The sequence below is a fragment of the Tetrao urogallus genome (assembly GCF_951394365.1).
Source record: "Tetrao urogallus genome assembly, chromosome: 1".
Classification (NCBI taxonomy): domain Eukaryota; kingdom Metazoa; phylum Chordata; class Aves; order Galliformes; family Phasianidae; genus Tetrao; species Tetrao urogallus.
The window spans coordinates 189,451,094-189,477,143 of record NC_136813.1 but is presented as its reverse complement, the minus strand read 5'-3'; the positions used below and the strand labels follow the sequence as shown (position 1 = coordinate 189,477,143).

General features: G+C 41.1%; 1 protein-coding gene across 1 annotated transcript in view; it reads left to right on the top strand.

Annotated features, from left to right (window-relative positions):
* Positions 1-26,050, top strand: part of TAF3 (TATA-box binding protein associated factor 3) — a gene marked incomplete at both ends in the record, with an annotated part of 111,536 nt that overhangs the window by 57,452 nt on the left and 28,034 nt on the right. The window lies entirely within an intron of this gene.

The following is a 26,050-nucleotide window of genomic DNA, read 5'->3' as shown; positions in this document are numbered from 1 at the left end:
AACAACAACAAAACAGAAGTTTCACATCAGTGACAGCAAAGTACTGAGTGAATAACTGCAGTTTTGGCCGTGCAGCAAGTTAATGATTTTCTTTTTGAAAAAAAAAAAAAAAGAAAAATCCCATCCCCCAGCACTGTTGGGGAGACAAGACGGCTGCTGATTTCTTAAAGTCTTAAAGTTAGCTGACCTCCTTGCTGAACCCAACTTTAATGTAAACATTTTCTTGAGATGGTTCGTAGCAGGGCCAGCAAATCTGGAGAATATTAGTGGTGCTGTGTTTGCGGGAAGCAGGAATCCCTTGGTAATTCTCAGGAGCTCTTTTCCAAGCCGAGGCAGCCTGAGACACAGTTGTGTTTTCAGTTTTGCAGGATTCGCTGGTAATGCCCTGTGTATCTTTTTAAAATGTAATTAGTAAGAGACATAATTAGTTTTTGCTTTGAAGTAGAGTTTTTTTACTTGCTTTAGCTCCGTTAAAACTCTTATCTCCCTCCCACCATAGGTAAATAACATGATAGCATAATATTCCTGTTGCTTTAATAGTTGGCGTTTTAGCGTTGGAATATGAATCCAAACAAAAGCAAAATCAGAGCACAGCTTCCTTCAGGTCACCTCTGTGCAAGAATATTGAGTTCCTTTCATGCTCCACACTTAAGTGCAGTGCATGGCTGCTGACTTGACCCCAGTATTTTAAAGAGAAGTTGTTGCCTGTTGAGGTGTTTGTTGGTATTTTGGGACATTCTCATGTGCTCGTTCTGTTCAGCATGAATTGATTGTAAGTATTCATTGTGGTTTGATCGCTTCGGGTATTCTGCAGATAGCAAGATGGGAATGAATTTCTAAATTTTGCTTACCTGTGTGCCATTTACCCTTTTATAGGCAAATTGTGCTTATAATGTTCTTGGTGCACATGATAAGCAATTGCAACGACGTGCTGAAACAGAGTATAATGCTTAACACTTAGCTCTTTATGACTTCGGAGCACTTTCCACCCATGGCTTGATCTTCCCAACACCATCCTGGTGTGTTAGTGGGCATCAATCACATGTGTTTATGGCTCCCTACCACATGCTGTGTTCAGTTTCACTGTAGCATCTTCATTTTATGTGTGCAAAAAAAGTGTTCGTATCCGTAATGAACTTCAGGATTCCATGCTGTCTGATTTGCTGTCATTGCATGCTGTGTGTTCACCCATACTCTAAATTTTTTGTTCTACCAGTAGGTACCATTATCACAAGCAGAATTCCCGTGAACAGAGCCAAACTTTGGCAGGGTCAGAGCAGAACACAGGCAGAATGTTACTGATGTTTGTTGGGTTTTTGAGATGAGCTGCACCGATTAATCACTAATCACTTTTTTCTTGTCCTTCTACCCCAGCTGTCCTTAGTTCTTTGCTTTGTCATACAATCCTGGGCTCTGGAACAAGGAGTCTCTTCATCTGATGCTTTGAACACGCTGGATGCTAGTTGGAGCATGTGTGACTTCCCAAAATATAAATAATAATGTGAAGGGTTTGTGTTATTGCATAATAATTGGATTGACACATCTGGCTGTATTTTTTTCAGGTTTTGATTGCAGGTATGTTTAATTGGTGTTAAAATTGGCTGTTGTGTATGTTCTTTGTCACAGCTTGTTTAATACCTCGTGTTTGCAGTTGTCCTAGTTTTACCATCTTGAAAGATGGTTTCTATTTAGTTCCTTCCATGTTTTCCACAGTTTGTTTTAAAACCCACAAATTTAGCTGAAGTGTTTGCTTTTTTACTTAAGAATGTTAACTTTAGAAATAAAATATTTCCTGTTTATCAGCAGAAGTGTTTCTTCCCACTCGCTCGCATGATTTCAAAGATAGATTTTTTATTTCCTTCTCTTACAGTGCCTTTCTTGTGCTAAACATAATAAAACCCGAGCAATGATAAAGCTTATTTAACCCAAATATGCCTGCCTTACCTCAAATAAATACAAAATAAATTGGGCAAAAGAAAGAGATAATATTTTTGAATCAGTATACAAACATTGCTCTCTGTAAGATATTCATTGTACTGCAGTAAATGGGGAAAATATATTGAATTTATGCACACATGATTGACTTTTCATACAGTGAACCCAGGTTAAACATCTTGAATATGGAATATGAATAGAGCTAACATTTTCATATGAAGCAATAATGAAAATGAACAGAGCTCCATTTCGACTGATAGCAAAGAACATTTGATACTCCAAGGCATAAAATGTGTTTAGTACTTGGGTTTTGTTAAGCTTGACAGAAGCCAGGAAATGGGACAGTACAACCGCAGCATAAAGGCTTCTTCTGTACCCGATGACAGACTCGAGGATGTAACTTGGTAAAAACAATAATGCCACCCGACTGCTCTCCATTCCCTACAGTAAAAGGAGAAGGCATTCAGGGCTGCCTGTCGTCAAAGGGTCCGCGTCTGAAAATATCAATCCTTGGGACCTGTGTTTTGTTCCCTGTTCAGAGCCTGGCGCCAGGCTGCAGGGAGGGAGGGAGGAGAGAGACGAAAAAACCTTTTTCTGTGCAATTTGCAGGGTGGACAGTGTAACAAATGGCATGGGGTTTCGTGTGGGTAACAGGAAGGATGTCCGGGTGTTTTCCTTTCAGACTGAAGCACGTGGTTTGCAAACCAACAGCGTGATATGCTCTGGGTTCCTATCCCTGGTGGCCCTCCCCTCTCTGATTCCTTGCCGTGAGTCTTTCTGACAGAAGATAACAAGGGCTGCATTTCAGGAGCTCCTTCCTGCAGTGGTTTTGGTCCCCAGTGAGCTGTCTATGTTACCATTTGATAGGCAAAATATCAGAAGTCAAAATACACAGGTCAGAGAAAAACTGCCTGAAACTTTTTCCCTGCACACTCACCCTTCTCACTTCAAGCCCAAGTTCAAATTGTTTTCTCTTTGCAGCCCCATAAATGCATTTTTCTTCCTTTTGTTTCTATAAATTCCCTTGTTTACCATCAAGAGCCATTGAAGAGTTCACTTTCTATGCTTGTAGTGTTTTAAATTAAATATTTAATGGCACCTAGAAAATGACTTAAAGAAAAGCTCGTCACTACAATTGAGGTTTGACTTGTGAGTCTCTCACAGAATCACAGAATGGCCCAGGTTGGAAGGGACCTCAAGGATCATGAAGCTCCAACTACCCTGCCACAGGCAGGGCCACCAACCTCCACGTTTAATACCAGACCAGGCTGCCCAGGGCCCATCCAACCTGGCCTTGAACACCTCCAGGGACAGGGCATCCACAACCTCTCTGGGCAGCCTGTTCCAGCACCTCTCCACTCTCACCATAAAGAATTTCCCCTTGACATCCAACCTAAATCTTCCCTCCCTCAACTTAAAACCATTTCCCCTTGTCCTGCAGTTATCTACCCTTTCCAAGAGTTGATTCCCCTTCTTTTTGTAGGCTCCCTTTAGGTACTGAAAGGCTGCAATGAGGTCACCCTGCAGCCTTCTTTTCTCCAGGCTGAACAAGCCCAGCTCCCTCAGCCTGTCTTCATAGGGGAGGTGCTCCAGTCCCCTGATCATCTTCGTGGCTCTCCTCTGGACCCTCTCCAACAGCTCCCTGTCTTTCTTGTACTGGGGGCTTTAGTCTGTATACAGGCAGCAAAACTTTCATGAAGAGTCAGAAAGCCATCTGATCAGCCAACATGCAGCCCACAGAGCTCAGAAGGAAAATTTGGCTTCCATTCAATTGAAATAGGCTCTTAATTGATCCTGTGCAAACCCAGAATGGGTACTTCTTGCAAAAATAAACAAAGACAAAAATAAGCAGAAGCCTGTTGGCTTCCAAGCTCCAGGTGTTTTAGGGCTGTGTTTGCCTGAAGAGAATTGTGATGCATGTGGTTTCCCCATCACAGTGAGGATTTACATTAAACATATGAACTTCCCAACTGAAGCATAACTAGCCGAGTCCTGAGGACTGACCTAAAATCCCTTGATGTTGTGTATTTCAAATACAAACGTCTTAGCAGCATTCAGGAGAATGCCCACTTCTGCACTTGACTAAAGGGCATCCATCATCTTCAGCCACTGAGGGTTAATGAAGGTCCTGGGCCACTTATCTTTGTGGTTACTGTTTTCTCTATTTTGGCTTGCATTTCTTTGCAGGTTTCTCTGTGTATTTTGCAAGTTCATTGTTGTGAAGGATTCTTCATCCAAGATGCCTTTGAATTTCTGTCAAGCATTTGGCTGGCAAGCAAGCAGCCTTCTTGGATCTTTCCTTCTTAGTTTGTTCACCTGTAAAATGGGTCTTAAAAAATGCACAGAACACACTGCTACATTCTGCAACTAAATAGGATATTCTGTATAGAATCATAGGATGACTTGGGTTGGAAGGGACCTCAAAGATCATCTCATTCCAACCCCCCTGCCTCGGGCAGGATTTCCAACCACTAAAGCAGGCACTAAGTGAGGCTGGCTGCCTATGACCCCAGTATAGAGATCTTGCTGCTGTGTGTTGGGAATGTATGTTAAATTCCCAAGGCACACACAGTGTGTAAGGAACAGTACAGTTGTGGGTCTTGAATGGAATGAAACTTTTAGTCCACCAAGATCCCAAACCTCATTTAGAAAGTCCTTTGAGAATCCACATGGATTTAAGTGAGAAAGTACAGCAAGGGGAGAAGGCAACCAAAGGTTTTGTCTTGCCATCCTTAAACTGATCACTGTTGCCTGCAGCTGTACAGCTGTGCAGTTGCTACCCTGGGGAGCAGCAGCTGCTCCCGTGGTACAGCATCAGCCTTGCTGTGCCCATTCGTGGTTGCAGAAGGAAGACGAAGAACAGTTTTGCAATTAGTGCAGTGGGCTGGGATTCAGAATATTGAGGTCAGGCTTGCTTTGTGACCTTAGGTAGGTCACTTCCGCCATAAATCAGTATTATTACAGTAATATTTCCTTTCCTTCATCTTAGGTATGCCTTCTGTGTTTGATTTGTAAACTGTTCTGACTTAAGGCTTTTCAGATTAAGTCTGGACAGCATCCACCACAATGGAGGTCTGTGGTTAGCTGGGGTCTCCGAGATGCTGCTTTAATAAAAACAATCATAAATTCAAAGCTGTTATTATGTGACCTTATTCTTTTAAATGTTCAAATGCATGAGGTTATACTTGTTAAGCTCTGTGAAGCCAGGAAATACCAGTGGTAAGGTTGAGACTACGATCTTAAGATGTCATAGCACAAGTGAGCTACAGTCACAACTTATTTCTCAAGTATCATTGATATTTCATTTATCAGAACTTCTCTAAATAGGAAAGGATGCAGCGTAATGCCCATTCACAGGGATTTGCCTGATCTCAACCCTGCAGTGCTGTGATTTTGCTTGGTATTTACATCAAGGCACCTTGTTTAGTCCTTCGTGTAGTTTTGTAGGCGTACATTATCTCATGTATGAGATTCTTTTCTGCTTTAATATGAATTTATTCACTCATAATACTGTTTTTAAACGGAATATTTCAAACAGAGTCCAGAGGAGCATTTTGGATGAACAGTAACATTTTAATCAGCAGTGTTTCATGTGAAGAAACTCACTGCTGAGACTCAGAACAAGCCACCTGTGTGCACCCAGTCTGCCCAGCATTCCCAGTTTAATGCTGACTGTGTCTTTACAACCCAGCATGTGTGCATGGGAACCCCTGAGCAGACCTAGGAAAAGAAAACAACAGGACAAGGTGCCTTTGCCAGCTGAAGTCTTTCAGCCTGCTCTGATTTGCCCAGATTCCCCAGGTATGCAGGTATATAAGAGTAGTTTTTCTGTTCTGACAGGACATATGCAGGACCATCAGCTGTGGCTATCTCCACTACTAAAGATGTATAATTCAGCTCTTCCATTCTTTCCAGTATAGCAGGCATCCCTATCACTGTCTCAGAATGATTTTATGTGGAATTTGTTACATATTTAAAAGACAAATACATAAATGCATTTGATTTTGGCTGCATGCTAGCAGACTAGTCTTACAAATGACAGAGTTGTGCCGTATGTCAAAGCTTGCATGCACAGAATAAGAGGTTTAATACTGTAGAAAAGTCCCTGAACAGAAAATTGAGGCACTGAAGACACTACCCTCAGTTTTCTGCAGAAAGCAGTTTTGTTCACTTTTGCTTGCTCTGCTTGATGAGGGGTGAGGCTGAAAGCTAAAAGCCCTAACTTGTTTCTAAAGAGAACTCTGCTTGTATTTGTGGAAATAGGGCTAATTAATTCACGTTTGCACCTGGCAGAGCATAGCTTTGACAGCCATATAAATTCTCACTTTCATTATTTTGTCCTTCACTGAATTTACATAGATGAGTTCAATGATACCATACCTAGTTTGAACCAAAAACAAACTCCAAAGCATCATTAAGAGAGGCTGCACGAGGAGCTTCTCTCTCTGCTCTGTCTCCCGTGGGGCAGCAGCTTTGCAGTTGCTTCTGGTTTTGTTCTACTTTCCCATGATTTCAGCAGGAGTGAACAATATTGCTAAACTTTTTTTTCTTTTTTTTTAAGGCTGTGACAGGCCAGACCTGATAAATTTTAACATGATAGGGAAAGCTATAACCTGCTGAAAATGGGGGTTATAATTAAAATGTGTAGGCATCCTGAATTATAGCTGTTGTGAGTGTTCCAGCTATAGTAATAATTGAAGACCTTTTAACAATTTTATATGTTCTCTTCTTGCTTGGCCTTGAGCTTAGGCAGGACTTCAGTTTCAAGATAATTTTCTTGTCCTCAAAAGTTAAATTGCTTTCTTTAATATAAAGCATACAATAAGGAGTGCAACTGAAAAGCTGCATGCCCACTGAACCTGCTCTTTCAGCATTAGACTCTGCTGGTTAGGAGCAGATCCAGAGGAACAAACACTCTTTTATTATTAGATGATAAATCCCTGATGCTGTATCGCTGCTTTGGCTTTCAACCTTATTGAGCTTTCAAGAGAAATGCCTTTGCTTATACCATTAACTTCCTGGTAGCATCCAAATATCTGTCACTGTACCATGGACTTGAATTTTTATTTGGTAAATACAGCTGTATTGTTAATGGCATGTGTGATGCTGTACAACCAGGATCTGGCTTATATCCTGATGAAAAGCTGTAGAAGCAGATGTGGGTTTTGCTGTTTTTATTGCAGAATTTTGTTTGCAAGGTGCAGCTTCTAATAAGCTTTAATTGAAGGAGCTGGTGAGTTAAGGTGGGTGCCTAAGAAATAGAGAATATTATTTCTGCTGAAAGTTACTGAGATTGTTATTTCTAGATTAAGTGCTTTTCAAAATATGGCCCTGAGTGCAGAAAGACAAGTGGAAACAGTGCTTTAAAAAGTATTATTTACATCAAAATATCTGAACAAGTAGTATGTTTGCATCTGAGTGTGTTCCATGCAGAAAGTCTGTTAGAATAGGAAAGTAATCTCCATTTCTGAATGTGTGCACATCTGTTTGTCAAATTACATTGGTTTGATTCTTAGCTTCACAGTTCTCACGTGGCTTCAGCTGGGGAAGCTGAGGCACAGCTCAGAATTCATTTGCCAGGAAAATTAGTTGAGAGGCAAAGGAAAGGTAAAAATGTAAATTTGGTGGCTGCCTGATCCGTGGTTGTGGTGCTGAGCTGCCTGTGAAGTTTGGTTCCCAACACCTGCTCTGAGATGGCTGGCGTGTTGGCTAGCAGGAGCTTTGCTTTCATTGGGACATTATGCTAACAAATGTTTTTATCACATGGATGTGCTAGCCCACAATACTTGTTTAATATCTGTTGAGATCCTGACTGTAACCAACTAGCAAAACTTTTCTTCTGATGGGAGCTTTCTGGCTACATTTAGCACGTAGTCAGGACTCAGTGTGCTATATTGCCAAGAAATGTCATTAAAAGGCTTTATAAGCTGTCAGGCTTTAGGCAGTGTTTTCTGCTGCGGAGTATCAAATTGGTGGGGTACCGTAATTTGGTTTTTAAGTTTGTCTGTTGAATGAGTACCAATTTGTATAGATAATATATTGTGTGTTAAAGTGAGTGCTCTGCTTTTGTACCTTCCTTTCCATTAAGAAGATGAGACCTCGGATAACTACGAGTTTCAGATAATGTGGAATCAAATACGTTAGCGAGTCGTACTGTAACGAATCAGCACAATGACTATTTTATGTTTGAAGTGGAGATCATGTTTTGCGTGCCTGTAAATGCCTTGTTGGAAAAATCAATTCTGAGCATCCCCTTTCTCCGTGTTTTTATTCCTTTTGCCTTGACTGTATTTTGACACTGGAAGTTTCAGTCTGCTCACATGCTGGGTTTAACTCTTGACTTTTTCAAACCCACTCCAGATTTACGTTGGGACTGCTGAGACCAGCGTGTGCTTTCCCAGAACGTGTGCTGTTAACCAGTGCTTAATTACCATGTTTGACTGGCAACATAGGAGAAGTATGCTCAGAAGATGCCTGAAAAAATGAATTATCTCCTCAAACCTCAAACTCCTAATATTTTTGGATGCCTCCGGTTTTTTTGGCAAAGCGACACAGCAAAGCTATAGCATCCTACACAATAGGATTGAAGCCATGCTTCAGCTGGTGCATACACACCCATAAGGGCTTGAACCTCAAGGCACTTGGGGAAATTATCAGTAAGTCCCATTTGATAGAGGGATGCTAGTGAGACAGAAACTGGGTCTTGCCAAGCACCGCTGAGCTGCTCACCGGCAGAGTAGGCTCTTCAGATCGACTTGAAATAGGAAAATTGATGAGAAAAGGAGATATAGGAGGGCTTTTCCAGACCACAGAATTGGGGAAAGAGGTTTTATAGAGAGATGTAACGCATTCCTTGGTTTGATTTATTAATATTTTCTCACTAAAGAGACAGTCGGCTTTATTCCACTTTTAAGATAGTCTTTGCCCTGGGTGCAGTAAGCTTTTGCATTTTATGAAGGGATGTATTGGTAGCCTTGTGAAAATGTGACTGTGACCTATTTAGATGGGTTAGAGTAGGGTGCAAATCTCTGCACTGGGAAAAAGTATCATTTTCCAGCTGGGCAGAAAATCGCATTTCTTCTGTAATAGAACACAAGAGCTCATTGAACACCGGAGTGGGGTGGCTGAGCCGCCGGGGGAATGAATTCTCTGCTTAAATATTCCATCAGATAGCAGAAATCCTGGGAGTCCGAGGAGCAAAATTATTGGCTTCAGTAGAAGACCAAAAAGTTCTGCTTTGTCACAATCCAGACTGCTCGGCTGCAGTGGAAGATTGGGTTTGTTTTGTGAGATTGCATGACGCTTTATGTGTATATTCTCTGGGTTAGTTGTCCCGTCCCGAAAATAAAAAGGTATTAGATGTGAACATAGCCCTGTGCTGGCAAGGGGATGACATTTGGAGATTCATGCATAGTTCAGGAAATCTGTCTTAGAAACTGCATTTTTTGGAACAGAGGCATCTGTTTCTTAGAAAATCAACTATTTGACCACTCAGAGCTGGGTAGGGAAGCTAAATCATTAGTGGTAGTACAGTATAATATTTGTGTCAACACTCTTGCAGCCGGGATCAGAATCACTTTGCAGGGGGTTGTAATATTTCTTCTTAGACCTAGCGTTGTGGTTATTGAAGGGTCCTGTGCACTTCTGTGCATCCAAAACTATGTTGGGTTTTTCCATGTGTTCTTACTAGTCTGATAGGAGATTGCTTCTCCTTAGGCAGACATTTTTCTTCAATGAAGTACTTCCAGATGATGGATATTTGAAGAGTAATTTAAGATTTCAATAAGCTTTGCAAAGTCATGGTGTATGAAAAATAGGAACATGCAAGAGTTTGTGAATTTGGGCAATGCCACATCATTGGGTTCATGTGGGGGCTTTTAAGTGCCTCGGCTATTAAACTCCATTGTTCAGAATGGGCAAATCTTATCTTGGCCTCACGCTAACATCACAGCAGCAAACTTGTTGAATTCCCCTAAGTTATGGAAATACCTGGTGTAGAACCTAAAGTCCGTATTACAAGTTTTGACACTGTTCCCTTTCAACCAATGGGGAACATATATTATTTTCTATCCTTCAAAGCCGCTTTTCTGTAGAGATAACATTGGCAAGGATAGCTTCGAAGATACGCGCTCACTCAGCGGAGGAACATTTCTGTATTACTCGCAGAGATAAGGCCGTATTAAGAACTTCCTTGGAGTTCTTACCAAAAATCAATTCTATCTTTTATAGTTCTCCGGAGATAATTCGTCTCTCTCCATCCTAATCCTTAGTGGGGGGGACAGGGGAAGGAAGGATGTGGTAGACAAGTGGATGTTACAGTCTCAGAGTCCTTTTGATGTTCATTTTGAAGTTGAAAACAAAACCTTTTCTGAGTGGTGAGTCAAGCACAAGTTGATAGACATTCTCACCTGAGTCACAGCCCCGTGGCCAGAGTTGTCTGTGCTAACTCTTTGCAATTTGTAGATGAAGAGCCTGTAAAAATACATGGCTGTGGCATTAGCCTTTCAGTTTGTAGGCTCCCTGTGGGGATCCTACAAAGAAGAGGGGAATCAACTCTTTGAAAGGATAGATAACAGCAGGACAAGGGGAAACGGTTTGAAGTTGAGGGAGGGAAGATTTAGGTTGGATGTCAAGGGGAAATTCTTTACAGAGAGAGTGGAGAGGTGCTGGAACAGGCTGCCCAGAGAGGTTGTGGATGCCCTGTTCCTGGAGGTGTTCAAGGCCAGGTTGGATGGGCCCTGGGCAGCCTGGTCTGGTATTAAACGTGGAGGTTGGTGGCCCTGCATGAGGCAGGGGGTTTGGAGATTCCTGATCCTTGATGTCCCTTCCAACCCAGGCCATTCTGCGATGAGCAGGTTATCCTGAAGTGTCAGGGTTTGGTAATGCAAAATATCCAAAGCAGTGGATCGGCAAAAATATCATTCGTGAGCAAGAATGAATTTAGACTTTTATTCTGAGTTGAGTATCTTTTGTCTCTAAATACATGCAATTCTTGAGCAGTCATAAAGCTTATTAATCGTATTGCTTGTGATAAATGATATTTTTTGCTATTTTGTCATTCAGCTTGTCTGTTATATGTCAAGGACAATATCTTCTTGCATTTGCTTAGCATATCAAAAATGGAAATAATGTATTTACAGTTCTTCAGGTGACCAGAATAAATTGTCCTGTTTTTCCTCCTCCCAGTTCCTAACACTTTCCAGGATAAGTGATTTTTTTTTTCTTTTCTAATTTGCAGAAGATATATGTGCAAGTCCTGGCAACACCTTTCTCTCTGAGGTGGTTAAGAAGGTGTCCCCTTGTTCTTGCTCACAAACTTTCTATTTCTTTCTCCCTATAAGGCACATAGATTTTAAAGACAGCTTTCTGTGCAGATAGCTGAGTAAATCTTAGATTTTTGTGGGAAGCCTCAATAGCCAGAGAACTGTGTATTTATCCCATGGTAACAAATGTGAGTTAGAGACCCATGAAGAATTTATGGCAAAGGGAAACAAGTTGTTATTGTAGTAAAATTCCTAGTGCTTTATTTTTGTTGTTACTTCATCCCACAGTTCTGGAGGTCATTTTAATGAACTTAATGAGTTCCTGGGTGTACACAAATTACACCACTGCTTTGTGTTTGTTTCTCTAAGCCAGAAATGGAGGCATAAATGGAGGCAGAGGGGGAATTAAGAAATAGAATGAGAATCTGATGTCTGCTAGGGTCTTATCTAGCCCTTGAAACAAATTCAAATCTATGTGAATCTGAAATTCTATGTTTAGAGGTCTGCAGGTCCCTCCAAAAAGAAATGTTGGCAGGTCTTTTTGATTTGTCTCAAAGAGAGATGCTCAGCCATTATTTGAGGTTCTTGTCCTTCTGTCTTTCTGTCTGTCAGCTCAGAGCATGGCAGCTCTTGATGGGGAGGGAGAGAAGGAAGAACTTTCCTTCTCTCACTTTGTTATGAAATAATCTTTAATCTATAAGATTAAAGAAGGGGAAAAAAAAAAATTAAAGACAAACAGAGAAGTGATCTCTGCTGAATCAAAGATGCCATTAAGGAAAAACAAAGAAATCTCCAGTCCCATCTGAGCAGAAGGATCCTCTGTCTTACTGTGGAGTAAGAGCTCTGAATAAATCTTACTTTTCTTCATGTCCAACAGAAGGCTGAATGCACATGTCTGTATTTGCCCTTGAGAGAAGATGAAGGACGTATCATCTTACCCAAAAATGGGGAGACTCCTGTGCACAGAAAGGGGTTGCCCAGAGAGGTGATGGATGCCCCATCCCTGGGGACATTCAGAGTCAGGCTGGGCCAAGCTCTGAGCACCTGATGTTGCTGAAGGTGTCCCTGTTCATTGTGGGGAGTTGGACTGGGTGACATTTAAGGGTCCTTTCCAACTCAAAAGATTCTATGAGCCTAGATGAGTATTTGGGGAGCAAAGCCTGCAGGATGTACACCATGTGTTGTAATAACCAACTCAGCAGGCAGTTCTCCTCATTCATTCTCTGACTTGTTCCTCACTGTCTTAGACCATGTGTCCACATCCCCATCTTTCCCATATTCCTGCTTTAGTTTTGCTTTATCATTTCCCCTCTCTTCATTACTTCTTACAGACCAACACTTCATCAGCTTTCTGCATTTTTTGTCCTTTGCACAAGACTTCAGTTTTGTCTTTCTCTAGCCACCGATTTCCTTCAACTGTTCAAGAAAATGTAACAAATGACACAAAAACCAAACGTGTTCTTGCGTTTTCCATTTTTTATTTTTATGCTAAATGTGAGCGACAGAGCAAGCTTAGGATGTGGGAGAGGAAAAAGGGAGGAATTGTAATGTTTTGTGGGTTTTGGAAGTTGCAGGCAAGGAAAACCAAACAAAAGGAAGCAAATACAAAGACAAAAGAAAACAGAGAATCAAAACAAAAAGAAGAAACAATAAAATGGGAAAGAAAATCTTCATTGTTTTTCATAATTTATTTGTGGACAGTGTGGGTAACTGCAGTAATTTACAAGTGTAAGTCAGGTCCCTCCCCCACAGATTTACAATTTGAATTGGGAGGAGAGAGAAATCAATACACAGAACCTCCCTCATTTCAATTTATTTTTGCTGTAACGCATCCCAGAGCATATTTCATTTTGGGGAGAGGAGGTAATGACAGATTGTTGTTGCTAATAGGATTTGGGTCAAACTACTGCTTACTGTTTGGCACCTAACTAGATTAATAGGGTGGGCGTTCTTCAAAATTACATGCCACAGCAGGAGGATAATCCCCTCCCCACCAAATTTCAAGTCCTGTTCATCAGCAAAGGAGTTTGGCTGAGCGTACGCTGCGACAATTTATCCATTAAAACCCAAGCTTCCCCAACAGTTCTGTTAATCCTACCTCGGAAGGAGCTGCCTCTCCACGGCTGAGCACACCTCATTCTGCCTGAATCCTGAGACTACCTTGGTAAATACTTCCGGTAAATGGTTCTCACTCCCATAGATAAATCTCTGTCTCCCAAAACTCATAGAATCATGGAACATCCCATTTTGGAAGGGACCCACAAGAATCATCAAGTCCAACTTCTGGCTTGTAAATTACACAGCGGAAGGTGGTTGAAATTGGAGTTTTTGAAAGCAGTGTGAGAGCTCTGTCTGCATTAGCCACGAACTGGAAAATACTGAAGCAACTTAGGTTGAAAGTCACCAGAGTACCACAGTGGATGTTCACAGGTTATTTCTGTCTTAGAATCGCAGTGAAGCTGTGTCTAGAAAACAACCTGTGCAAGGCACTGTATGAGATCTAGTGCAGGTGATCTTTGATGGACTTTTGAAAACAGAGGCTGTAGATTTTGTTTGATGACAGCGAGTTTAGAGCATGGGTTAAGAAAGCATGGCATGATGGTCAAATAAATACTTGTGGATTTATTTCCCACCATTTGTAAATGCTGTTGCAGTGAATGGCAACTGAGGGAAGTTTTGTATCTTGAGATGAAGAAGTTGTCTTCAGTTTGTAGCTTTTTTACTCCCTGTGGAGCATCTTCAGGCTCCCCTGAGCAACTTGGTTCCCTCTCAGCCCAGAGGCACTTGGGAGGTGCAGGCCTTGAGTCCATGAGACAGGAAGACTACATGGGAATCTGACAACTCTAAAATGAGGGATTTCTTTTTTAATATCTGAGTGGAAAGTTAATGTTACGTAAAACTGCCTACTGAAGCCAATTCCTTTACTAAATTTGTTTTCATAAGGTTTTTTCATTTCTCCCATGTGTCCAAGAAAAATATTAGTTAGCTAGAAGACATTAATTCAGTTAAAATAGGATATCAAGCCCATCTGAGTCTAGTGCTGATGTGTGTGCGTTTCTTGTTTAAATTGAGCCTACTGGTTGGTGTCTTTGTTTCTCTGCTATCCTTGCTTTCCTGTATAGAGGATGCTTATCTTGTAAACTGCTAGAAACCTAATTGCCATGTACCACTTTTTAAATAATTTAGATGGAAAAGCAATATCCTGCAGAATTTCTGTATAGCATATGCATGCAACCCAGCTTGTGCAGAAACTTGATCAAAATAGATCCTTAACTTCTAGTTAAGGCTAATTAGGGTTTTAAAAAAGCAGAGTTCAATACAAACCGCTTCCCTTTTTCCTTTGCAATCAGAACATCATTTTGTTTTGCTAAAGGACACAAGTTGCATCCCTCAGATATGCAGCTCGGGCAAGCTTTACAAAACAATTAGTGCATCTTTCACATGGCCTAAACTTGATTGAATAATTACTCAAATAATGGTCAGTAATGGAATACATAGGGTTATCTCTTGGCTAATCCTCAGGTAATGGAGTTGGTGTATCTCTGATTTTTCTCTTAGCGGTTCCCAGCGAACAGAAGACTGAGACAAAAGTGATTATGGGAAGTAGAGGGAGTCACTGGAGGCCAGCAAGGAAAAATAGGCCTTATCTTATGCAATTAATCAAGAAAACTCCTATTGTGGGACAATTATTCAAAGTTGATTCTAAAATAGCTTTAGAGCTTGAGGTCCTGTTTTTTTGTGTGAGTGTTTTGGTTTTGTTTTGTTTTAAGAATTTTGCCAAGGTCATTCAGAGCACTGGGGCAGACCTTGCTTCAAAATGAAGGCTGCTGCATACTTCAGAGTGTGTTGAGCATAAAGTGCAGCCTTACTGTTGGATTTTGGTCAATGTCAGAACGTAACTTTGTATTTAAAAGATAAATATTTCTGAAATTAGACATTTTGAAATTTGACAATATTTCCTGGATGTTTCAGACAGCCATGCATGCATTCAGACAGCCTTCACACAGCCATCACCCCAGCTCTCCTCACATACTTGGCTCTGATATCTCTGAATGGCTCTTCAGTCCTTTTGCTCTGGTTTCTGCACTGCTTTTTGCTTAGCTCACATGGCTTGCAGCAGCTGCAGAACTGCTGGATTGTTTTGTGGTTGCAACGATGGCTTTGCAAAAAGCTTTTGCCTTTCATGTTGTCCCCCAAAAAGCTCTCGTTCTGGAAGAGCACCCAGCAGCCTTCTTTGCTCAGTGCTAAGCCTCTGAGCTCCCTTGTGAGTGAGATTTATTTGAAGATGTTGCCGTGATCCATGAGGTCCTGCAGAAAGAAGCAATAGATTTTAGCAGCTGTCCCTGAAAAATTATAAGGTCACCGTAAAAAGCGGAGGTTTTAAATTGGCTGTGGTTTAAATTTTCCTCCAGCCTCCTGCACCAGTTTCTGTGCTGGAGGGGGAAGCTGCCTGCAGAATTATTACTCAGCACGCTCACCCCATGCTCTCCCAGCACTTTTTTCTTTTCCAGCAATGCTGACAGCAGCATTTTAAACCTAATTTCAGCATAGGACTGAACGGTCCCATTCCAAATGGCTGCTGAGTGCCACTGAGAAGTGCTGCCATATAGCTGTATAGGTGATCGTGCTGCCTGATGAGTTTTTTCCCTTCTGATGGGCACCTTTTGCAGGGCAGGTTACAGAGGAAGGCAGACACATAACATGTGTTCCCATACAGAATAAAGCAGATAGGCTGAGAGACAAAGAGAGTCACTAATGGGATTTGTAGCTGTAAGGAAAAACTCTTAAAGTAAACATTTTCCTCTCTTTAAATCTTGAAAGTATCTGTTTCGGGGGTGAACCCTTCCCAGCAAATTTAATTTTGAGGCTTGTCAAGCTTTATTAAAGCCTTATCATCAGTGATTTCCTTCTCTGCTAGATCAAGAAGATTGTGTTTGTTATGGGATTCGTATTGTATCTCAGAATTCTTCCCAGCAAGTGTGGGGTTTTGTACTGAGGCACATCCTACCAGCACAGAGCACTGAGGTCCTGGGCTGTGTGCTGTCAGCACAAACTTGTGAGTTTTCGGATGCTGTTCAGACAAAGCCATAGCTGGAACTGTGTGTGTGTATTTCTGAGTAACTAATTACCTTAATAAACACATTGCTGTGGATGACAACAGTTTTCCTAATTGCTGCTGGTGTCCTTAAAGAAGTTATCTGATCTGCCCAATTCCTAGCAGCTGGAATATTTGGTAAACACATCTATGTATGGTGTATGTGCTTATTTTTTTTCTTTGTTACTTTGCAAATATAATAACTCTGTTAGCCTTAATGAGAACTTCCAGTCAAAATCAGGGTAAATCTTTCTGAAAGTTCCAACAATGTATGTTCAGCTGTACCCTGATGGATAGATACTGCTGATTAGGGATTTGCCAAACAGTGCAGATGGACTTCTTCCCATTTATTTCGTGCACAGCGTCTGATTGATGTTTTTATTTATCTCTATTTGTATTTTGAAAGTAAACTTCTCCTTCGCCCCATCTTTCTCAGCTTTATAAAATATTTCTCAGTTAGCTTGGGAAATGTGCCCTTTCTTATCCAATGGAGACAATCTAATGTAAGGAAGTGTCTCTGAAAAAAATAGTCTGTATTCTTTCTTCCCAGTGCCCACAAGAAACCGAAGCACCTTGAAAATCACAGATATAGTTCTTGCCTTGAGCAGCTTATCATTTAGTTTTGAGCGTGCCCTTGCAATTGCAAGTAATGCACAATAGAAAGAGGAGTAGAAAGACAATTAGTGGCCAAATGAGTTGTTGAGCAAAGTTATTTGAAGATGATGCAAACACTACTCACCTTTTGACAATGGTAAAGTTGCTTTTTGTGCTTCACAGCAAGTGTGCTGGTGGTCTTTGATTTGTGTTGAGCCAAAGCTTCCTTCTGGTCATGCATTTTTTGCAGAATCAGAATCATTAAGGTTGGAAAAGATCACTAAGATCAACTAGTTTGGCCATCAACCCATCCCCATGTGCCCACTAACCATGTCCCTCAGTGCTCCCTTTTAGCTGGGACTTCTTTACTGTGCTGATGAACATTGCCACCATCCCTTCCCTCCAGTTCTTTGGCCCTGTTGCAAAATAAGTTATGAAATAACCACAGTATTTCTTACATCTGTATCCAAGTACGTATAGATGTGTGTGTAGGCTGCAAATCTTTGTAGGGCTCAAGCAAATTCAGCAAGGCCAGGTAAAAGATGTTAGGATGGGTGAAGTACATGTGGGCCCAATGTAATAAACATTGACAGTGTTCCTTTGCTTGTAAGTAGAAATAGCTGCTTCCTCAAATGTTTTCTAACACCTGGGGATTTCTTTAGCGCAGGAATTTTTTAAAGGTAGAGCAGTATATTTTCTTACACAGGACAGTAATGTAGAAAAGGAAAAGCACTGTAAAATTCTTCGAAATGTTTATATGTCGGTTTAGTATATTTGTTTTTAGTAACATTTGTGATACTTCAGAAGCTGGTTTGGAAAGCTCAGCCAGGATAAGATGTGTGGGTGCACAGTGAAAAGACTGATTGTCTGCTTCCCTTTTGTCAAGAAAAATCCATATAAACCCCTCCCATTACATCTGAGAGTTATGAGATACCGATAATTCTACATGGATTTGGGGTCTTTAGATGACAAATTAGATCTTTTCAAAAAGGAATGGTGCAGAATCTCAGTCCTAACAGAAATCTTGTCCAGAAATACTTGTGGGAAGATTATTAAAATACTATAGGTATTGACATTGGCTGCAAAGATCTACTTGTGCATATTTCTTTAAAGGAGGGGAAAAACCCCTTAATACTCTGTATTACCATAGCTAGTCCCCATTATACTATTGTAATCATAGCTGGAGCAAGAACGGTGATTAACGATGGCAATTTATTGTATCTGACGAGGGGAGAAAATAGGAGATGTTGTCGTTATCATAAATCATATCATAAATAACCAAAGAGAAGCACTCGGAAAGCTTGTGTGGTGTCAGCAGCAAGGCCTTTCAGGCACGTTAGCCCAGGATGTAGCCATAGAAACCCCAAAGTCATATTGTTATCTTAGTCTTGCTGCAGTTATGTGATACAACAGTATTAACATATAGATTAGGCCATTTATAATACTAGGTGTCATTTCAGGTTGGCTTGCTTATATAGCATTTTAGTTTTTTATTGTGCCGAATGTTAGGAAAATGCTGCATTTTTCCTGGTCAGTCTATAGCCATTTATAACAGATCAGTTTCACACCTCTGTCAGTCTCACTAATGTACTGTGTTATTGATTGGTTGTACTGTATGAATTGTCATTGCCTAATTACCTTGTCTTTGCTAATAATTTCATTTTTTGGAAGTCAAATGTTCCTTTAAAGAGAAAATCTCAATGCCTGCATTCATACACCTGGGCAAGTTCCCCACTCTGTTGAGCACTGGACATCCCAGAGGGAGCGAGAAGGATGATAAAAAGCATGCAGGTTGGTTCAAATCCTGCTGTGGAGGTTCCCTGTCTCCAGCTGCACGTTTGGATCAGGTGGTGGAGGTGCTCACATCACACTATTCTGCAGATGTCAGGGGAGAGGCTTCATTGCAGGTGGCGGACAGCAACACCAAGGTGACTAAACACAACAAAATAAAGCCTGCCCTGCAGCATGGAGGGAGCTGCCTGGTTCTCACGCGTGGTGTTGCTCGATCACTTGCTAAAGATGCTTCTGTGGTTGATTTTGCTTTACATCCAAAGTCTTCAGCTCCAGATACATTAGCATAACCCTGCTGTGCGCATGCACTTATTTGTATATGTATTTGTAATCTGCAGAAACTGTTGATTTGCTATGAAGAAGTCAGAGAGAAAGTAAAGTCTCCCTTCTTTAATTCATACAGAATTTTGCTTGCTGTGTGCAGCACGAATGCAGGACCGATATTTTGTCAGGTCAGAGAGATTGTGAGTGCAGCTGATAACAATCTGCCAACTGTGTTTTTCTGTCTTCAGCAGGAAGTTGGGTGTGTCGTTTCAAGAATCTTGGGTAGTTTGGCTTGATAAACATTGCATATTCTAAAAAATATTATAATGAGGACCGCCGCTTGTAAGTATTTAAAGCTGTTTTTCTCATGGCATCCAGTATCCTAGAGCAGCACTGGGAGCTAAAGCAGCGCATTATGCCATACCTTAAGCCAAGATCTGATGCCCGATGAGGGATGCTCTGCACCTCTGTCTTATTTCCCACACCCTTAGGTTTGTGTGAGCTTGAGACAGGCTTTTTGCTTTGCCAGCTGAACAGAAAAAAAAAACAACATTATCTCTCTAATCCCCTCCCCCCGCACATACATACCAGATGTATTTCCTTCACAGTCAGCCACTAAGTCAGTTCACTGTGGAGAAAGGTGATAATAGAAGAAAGAAGGTGCAGGACTTCTCTCAGCACTCCACTAGCCCAAAAGGTTATGTAGTAGCATCACAGATCAGATTGATGGTTAGAATTCAAGCTAACAGGTGATCTTTCTTATTTTCGCCTTATTTTAATCTTATTTTATTTCCACTTTTTCCTGTATTAATGTTTAAACCAGAGCAAAAGAAATAATGGGATTGTATTTCTTTAAAGCAATACTGCGAGGTAGAACTGCACCTTTAGTAGTTGTGATTTGGTTCTGGTGAACTGTGCATTTTTTATTCTCCTCTTGGCATCAAAACATGCATCTCTCTGTTGATTTCATACCAAGAGATGCCTTACCAGGAATGTGAAGCAGTTGTTCAAGAAAGTGGAGAGGTAACTGCTTTGTGACTGAACAGGTGTGGAAATTTATGAGTCCTCAACCAGATGATTGCCATCATCTGTATTTTAAAATTTCATCATGCAGGGGAGTTTTCATCGTTTCTATCTTCTTGACAGGGTAAGGACTACTTCTGGAGTGACTGGTAAAAGTATGTATCAGCTTTGTCAGTCCTGCTCAGTCCAGGTTGGTACAGATTGTAAAAGGCACCGCCCATTCATTCAGGCCAAAATTCTCAAATATCACCAAGGCGTATGGATATTTGACTTAAAGCACCTTTCACATCCTCTTCACTGTGTTTTACTTATGCATACAAAATCACTAACCGATCCAAAAGCTCTTATTTTCTTTTAAATATGCTTGTGCTTTCTCCATTTTAGAAAATACTTAGAGTGCACTGGAGTGAACTCAATGGCAATCACTGAATCACAGAATCACAGAATCACAGAATTGTAGGGGTTGGAAGGGACCTCCAGAGATCATCAAATCCAACCCTCCTGCTAAAGCAGGTTCCCTACACCAGGTCACACAAGTAGGTGTCCAGTCAGGTCTTGAACGTCTCCAGAGAAGGAGACTCCACAACCCCCCTGGGCAGCCTGTTCCAGTGCTCCGTCACCTTCACCCTGAAGTTCTTGAGCACATTTGTGCGGAACTTCCTATGCTGCAGTTTCTGGCCGTTTCCCCTTGTCCTGTCTCCACACACTGCTGTAAAGAGTTCGGCCTCGCCATTCTGCCCCTCACACCTCAGATATTTTATAGACCTGGATCAGGTCCCCTCTCACTCTTCTTTTCTCAAGGCTAAACAGACCCAGTTCACTCAGCCTTTCTTCATAGGGGAGATGCTCCAGGTCCTTCACCATCTTTGTGGCCCTAATGTCAGTGGTCAGGTCAGAGATACATGGAAAACGAACTCCTGTGATGGTGCAGTATTACCAGCATTCTTCCTCAAAGAGTGCTGCTTGGAAAATGTCAATGTTTGGTATTAGGTTGGTTGATCTCCTTTAGTTGGTGGATGGTGCATCTGTTTGGTAAACAAGTCACGTCAGTGATGAGTTGTCTTAGCACACTGGAGAAATTATATGTATAAATCTGTCATTTTAAGCTCAGAATATATCAAGGATTTCTTAGTGTGTTCATTTTGCATTAGGATATCAGGATATTGGCCTGTAGGATATCAGGATTGAATTTTCTTGCTTTTCCATCAATTTCCTTTATGGACTACAAGCACGCTTTCTGTTTGTTTTGGGAAAAAGCCATTGTTATTACAAGTTAAAGAGATAAAACCTATTGTGGCATAAGAAAAAGGCCTTTCACTTTTAGCAGAAGTCAATAGCTGCTACTTATTAGAATATGATAAGTGTATTAAGCTCTTGACTTAGTGACTTAAAATTTCCCAAAAGGTATCTTTAGCTTAATCTTGTGCTTTGTCTAGACAATAGGAAAATGATTTTGGAAGTCTGCATGAAAATTGTTGGTATTTTTTTCATTTTAAAGTTTCATATGTTGGGGTGGGAACAATCTCTTGCATTTGAGAAGCTGAGCTGGCTTGTATATAAAACCTTCAACTTGATATCCGTGCTGTCTTGAGGAGCATGTGCTTGGAATGAAAGATTTCAATTGGAGTTGAAGATTTCAATGCAGGCACTGCTACATTAGTTCCTTTCCTGAGTCTGAATTTTCCTTAAAAACCCAGAGACTTTCAGCTTTCATACTTAAGTATTTGATACCCCACAGTGCAAAGACCTGATATAAACAGAGCTGTGTGTGAAAGACATGCATGAGCTACTGACAGGTCTAAAATAATGTCCTTTAGAAAGTGGAAGTTCAAGTTATATTTAAAAAACAAACAACAGATTATACAAGAGATATGTAAGGTATATAAAAGATTCATTTGCTGAAAATAAGCAGGTTTGAGTTGCATGGAAGTAACAGCTCATTCAGAACCCTATCCTTGTGGGTTTGCTATGACAGCTGATACTGATACTATAGGTATTATCAATACAAAATCCAAAACCTTGCATTTCTTAATAAATATGGTTGGCTTCCACAGGAACTGTTACCTGCCAGAGCTTTGTGCATTTAATTGATTTATTCTTATATCTCTAGGTCTTAGCTAGATGGTCTTATGCTATCACCACTCTGTAAAATAGGGAAATAGTAACCGGTTTCCAAAAAATAAGCTGAAGCATTCCTTAAAAGCAATACTGGCCAACAGACAGAGTAAGCTTTTGGTCAGGCTGTGGGCTGAGCAGAGATCTTCCAGCTCTGTGCCATGTTCTTTAGAACATCCTTTAGATGTCAGTGCTCGTGGTGCTGTTTCGAAGATACCCAAAAAAGGCTAGTGTTGACCAAGTGAATGGCAATTCAGACTGGATATCAGAAAAAGGTTCTTCACCAAGAAGGTGGTTGTAGAATCATAGAATCACTAAGCTTAAAGAAGGCCTCCAAGAACATCGTAGTCCAACCGTCCACTTGCCACCAGTGTGGTCAGACACTGAACAGCCTCTCCAGAGCAGTGGTCATGGCACCAAGCTTGCCAGAGTTCAAGAAACATATGGACAAGGCTCTCAGACGTGTTCTCATTTTTGGCAGGTCCTCGATGGAGCCAGGAGCTGTACTTGGTGATCCATCTGAGTCCCTTCCAACTTGGGATATTCTATGAATTTAAATTTTATTTATATGTATTGTGTCACAGTTTTTCTTGCTTGAAAAATGCTTGTCCATAGGTGCTTTTCTCTTCAACTGGAATAATTTTGCATATATTTTTTTCGTGCCTTTAGTTTAATCTGACCTGTTGTTGAAATTGCAACAAGCCTCCTCTAACAGGGCAGCCAGAAGAGCACCATAGCATGGTATGGGTCGTTGCACTCCTTTTGTGCAATAAGGACAGAATTTCTGTTCCTGTACCTCTGGCTCAGATGTAAGGACAAACAGACCCCAGAGCATCGTGATCTTGGAACTTTATTACTGAAGTGTTGAGTATTGCTGTCCTGAAACTGAGCTGTGGCCAAATTAAGAAGGTATACATTCAATAAGCCTTTGGTTTTGGAGTCCCTGCTGTACTATGGGAACATGGTGTACAAAGAAGGAAATGTGCTTCTGTAGTAGTTTTTTGTTAGAAAGGTGCAGGAGTTTTGGTTTCTTGCCTAAACTGTTCAGCGTAAGAATTTTTCTAGCATTTGAAGTGGTGACAGATCCCTATGGCTTGCATTTTCATTGTAATGTTCTCTCTCCTGCAGTCCTGAGGAGGTATGTATTTATCAAGTTCAGATTTTACTGCACCTCTGTGAGTTGAAATTGTCATCAGTTATCTAATGGGAAGACAGCAGAACACGGTGTGACCAGCCCAAGATTATGGTGCAGACTTGCATCAAGAGAGGGCTGGAGTGTTTGCTCCTTACCTTCAAAACTGTCCTTCCCTGGAAGTGAAAGTCTTGCTCCAGTTTAGCAACCAGTGTTACATGTCCTGCTCATTGCCTCTGATTTGCTCAAGAAGGACAGGCTTTCTTAAAACACTGCGTTCATCAGCAGAGTGCTAACAGCTGTCAGCTTGTCACTTCTGGGTCCTTTGAACTCAGGCTCTGCGCGTGGGGACGGCTGACATAATAAACAATTGCTCTGTGGAGCTTTAGTAACGTGAGCATTAATATTGATCCAGCACTGACTTCTCTAACAAATATATATATATATCTGTTATCTTGAGAAACCTCCCAAACAGCTCTCGTCTTCTTTCATTACAGGAGAGAGTTATTAGGGCAGATGGCCGAGGTGATATCCGTTTGACCTATAGATGCTAACTCAGGAGGAGTATCATTAATAAGGTGGTTGGAAACAGGGAGACATCACAGTAAAGCGAGTTCAAAAGCAATCTGGTGCACAAAGGATTGCCCATTGAAAAGTGCCTGGTAGCGAATGAGATGGGCAAAGGTAAAAAGGAGTCACGCAGTCTTAAATGCTCATCACCAAGTCAAGCAGATTGCCTTTAAAGGCTGATGCTTTCCCACATTTGGTTCCTGCTCCAATGTAAATCCTTCTGAAGGAAAACAGGGCCCAAAAGCTCTTAAATATAAGACAGAGATTTCACTTTCTCTAATTAAAAAAAAAAAAAAAAAAAGAAGAAAAACAAAAAAGTGCTTTATTGTGTTCTGCCATGGGCACAGCTGCAGTGGCTCAGGTTTGAAAGCTGCTGTCTGGCAGAAAACCAGTCCTTGCTGAGGATCAGACCATGGCCTTGTTCCAAGAGAAATTTGGGTTTCATTTGACCAAGATAGGATTCCAGATTGTCATCTGAGCATGTCTGAAAAGTGGTGAATGTGTGTCAGTAGTTAAGTGCTCGTGAGCTTCCTTAGTCCCTGGATTGTTCAGGACTGACCCAGACAATTTTTTCCAGATGTTTGGGCAAATCTAAGTCCTTATAAAAGGGATGGTAATGCTTCTGCTTCCTTGCTAAGTTGTCTTTGTGGCTTGCAGGAATGTGCATGAAAGCTGGAGCCAAGATACCCCAATTTCTGGTCTCACCTCTACAAACTGCACTTTAACCTCTTCTGCCCTTCCCTGGCATCTCCACACAAGATCATAGAAACTTCTTGGGCCCGGTGCAAACTTTACTTGGCCTTCTATAAAAAAAAATAAGCATCATTCTTTTTTGTTGCACAAAACGCCGGTTCCTGTTCTCCAAACCTCCTCTGAAACTGTTTTTTTGCCTTTGATCCAGCAGCTGCTCATTTTCAGCAACCCTGCGTAGGTAAAACATGAGAAGCACCTTGGGATGGGAAGGAGTTACACAAATATGAAATATTGCAGTGCCCTTTTGTGAACCGCAGTGTAACAGAGTGACTGCCGAAGCAGACACCAAGCAGAAATCTTTAGCAAAAATACTCTAATTTTTCTAGTAAATGAAATTTTTTTACTCTTAGTTGCAGGAATTTCTCTTCCACTTTATTGACTGTGATGCACAGCTGTTTATCCTTGTGGTTTCTGTATGAAAATATGTTTTCAGTCTGTATGTGCAAACCCTCTCTTCCCTGATGTCTGAATTTGGCTACACTTCTTGCCTTGTGGCCAGGGCAGAAGACTTCTGTAAATCCCAGTTCTGATATATCCTGTTTGTTTTAAACTGTATCTCTCTTTAAAATTTAAAAGGAAAACAAACTCTCAGCAGCAAATTAGACTGAAATGGGTTGGGAGGGAATTGCTTGGTAGCAACCAGTGCTGGATGACATCTGATGAATGCTAATTCTTCATCCCCAAAACAATTTTGAGCAGATGAAGGGAACTGATTTCTGCAACAGCTTAAACAGAGATTGAAATGACTTCCACGATCTGGCAGCAGATTTTTTTTCCCACATAGCAGGTGCAGGCTTGGCCCACAGTGATTTCTCAGTTATACTCTAACTTTGCTGTTTCGAAAACGTAATGTCAGTGCCCAGCCAGGCAAAACCTAACTCCCTAACATTTCTGTTTTTCACGGAAGGCTAAGACTTTATCCTCAGGCAAAGTCTCCTCTCTGGGCTGGCTGCTGTAAATCCTCTGGGCCCTGGCAAAAGCCAGAGTTGCTAGCTCATTTTACTTAATTTGTGATGCTGGCAAGATTTGTGCTGCAGCCCAGGGCTCTTGACTGAACTCTCCTAAATTAGAGCGTTGACACATTAAAGAAACTCCAGCATAGAAGACCTGAAAATAAATGCCTCAAAAATAGATATTTCAGAAAGATGCTGTTTTACGAAGCTTTAAACAGCATTAGTGTTTGCTTCTTCAGAACCTCCTGCTCGTTAAGAAGTTGGGTTTTATCTGCTGTCGTGATAAATGTTTTTTATCACGTGTTGCATTTGAGAACCTTAGGACACTTGATATCATTCTGCTGGACAGAATTCACCCATTTTTGCAGGTGGGTTAACACGGCCACAGGGTGAGGTGAGTTGAGGTTGTCTGCATAGGAATGTAACCAGCATGGATGTAATGACGTAATTACAAGCAATGTAAATGTGTCAGTTTAACTCCCGTGCGGACGTTCTTATTCCAGACCTGGAATCCTTTTTCCTGCTTAAATAATTCCATTTTAAAAGTGAGGAAGTGTAGCCA